Here is a 2,070-nt window from a genome sequence, read left to right as displayed (position 1 = left end):
CCATAGCACTAAAGACAAGTTTTTCTGTCTGGAGTACATGAAGATTCAGTCTATAGCCAGGTGGGAGAAGAGAACCTACCAATGTGGCTTCATTCACCCAGAGAATTTGTTGTTCATCTGTCATGACCTTTCCAAGTACAAACTGATAAAAACTCAAATCATATTAGTTCATCAAAAAATAGCTTAATTGGCTTAAATAAATTGCCTAACTCCTGTATCTTTTTACATCAGAGAGATCAAGGATGTGAGGTTATTTTATCAGTATCTTACCTGAACTAGTCAAACTTTTAAAAAATTATTTAATTAAAGAACACTGGTTTACAAAGTTGTTGATAGTTGAATTTTAGGCATATGAAATTTCAACATCAATCCCACCACCAGTGTCAACTCTCTTCATCAGTTTTCCCATACTATCTCATCTCCCATTCCTCATCCCCTCTCCTTCACCTCTGCCTGCACTCTTGGCAGGTACATCACAAAGTTCAGAGCTTAGATCTCATGTTTTCAGTGTTATTAAATCTGTGCTTTGGATGTATAACTGTGCCAATCTCTCATATCACCAATATAACTAAAGCCCTGACCTTTGCTCCTCCGTTACTTTCATTTCTCATTTCATTTCTCATTTTTTTTTCTTCATGCCTTGATTATTTTTCTTCTTTGTCATTCTCCTTCCTAGCCTTCCTAGGCTCTGGGGTCAATGGTGATCTAGGCAACCCCCTTTTCTGTATTACATTTCCTCATCCAGTTATTCTATATACCACAGACAAGTGAGATAATTCTGTGTTTGTTTTTCTTTTTCTGACTTACATCAACCAACAGGATATCTTCTAGTTTCAAGACGTATGCAGCAAATTGCATTTTATATTTACTTGCAGATGCATAGTTTTCCATTATGTATATGTACCACATTCTCATAATCCATTATAGCTGTTGTTGAACTCCTACATTGATTCCATGTCTTAGCTATTGTACGTAGTGCAGCAATAAATAATGGTGTACATGTGGGCCTTTGAATGAGTGTTTTTAAGTCCTAGGGATAGATAGCCAAAAGTGAAATTGCTGGATCACAAATGTCCATACTGTTTACCACAGGAGTTGGACCAGACAAAATTTCCACCAGCAGTGGATGAACATTTATTTCTCATCATATCTCTGCCACCACAAATTTTTTTTACAATTTTTAATATGTATCATTCACATTGATGTGAAATTATATCTCATTGTTATCTTGATTTGGATTTACCTAATAATAAGTTATTGTTAACACTCTCTCATGAGGCAAACTTTTTTAAGGCAGAAAACACAATTACAGGCAGCTACATGTTTAGGTTGGCCTTAGAAAAAAAGATGATTCTTATTAATTTCTATAAAGAACTATGGCTCTGCTTAGTTTGGAATAGAAAGTCAAAGGTGGAGCCTTGTGACTGTCAGTCTAGAGAGCATGAGAAGACATTCCTCCAAAGAAAGTGATATACATCCAAGGGGGAGAAAAGGCAATTCAGGGCAGAAGCAATAGTTTAGAAGGTAGGGTGCTTGGCTTGGATGCAGCAGAGCCATTTTATCTCTGCAACCCCATATGGTACCAAAAGGATGATCAGAAGTGATCTCTGAGCACAGAGCCAGGAGTAAGACCTGAACATTTCCTGGCTGACCCATCCCCACAAAACCAAACCATTTATATTCACTGCCTTTTACAGAGCACGTGGAATATAGAGCCCCAACTGATCTTTATATAATTTCAAAATTACAAAATAATTATGATTTTGTTTCAGTCATAAAATGTTCCAATACCAATCCCTTGCTCAATGGAACTCATTCTTTACCTACTTTCAACTTTCTGTCTCCTACAGAGTGACCCCTTCCCACCATCAATGGCAAATTGTATACTTTCCTGACCTATATTCATTGCCCCCAACCAGTTGCAAACTTGTTACTGTATTTTTTTCTCCATGTCCCCCCATTCACAATACAGACCAGGCAAAGAGCCTGGATTGAGGTGTATATGGGGGGCATTACTCTTTCTATACAATCAGTGTAAAGAACACAGCCTGTGGTAAGCATTGGAAGGCC

The 2,070-nt window shown here is 37.5% G+C and overlaps 1 pseudogene; it reads right to left on the bottom strand.

Moving 5' to 3' along the window:
* Window positions 1–1,947: 1,947 nt before the first annotated feature.
* Window positions 1,948–2,070, bottom strand: LOC126019410 (uncharacterized; annotated as a pseudogene).

The sequence above is a fragment of the Suncus etruscus genome, chromosome 9 (genome assembly GCF_024139225.1).
Source record: "Suncus etruscus isolate mSunEtr1 chromosome 9, mSunEtr1.pri.cur, whole genome shotgun sequence".
NCBI classification, from domain to species: domain Eukaryota; kingdom Metazoa; phylum Chordata; class Mammalia; order Eulipotyphla; family Soricidae; genus Suncus; species Suncus etruscus.
This window is presented reverse-complemented; position numbering and strand designations above follow the sequence as displayed.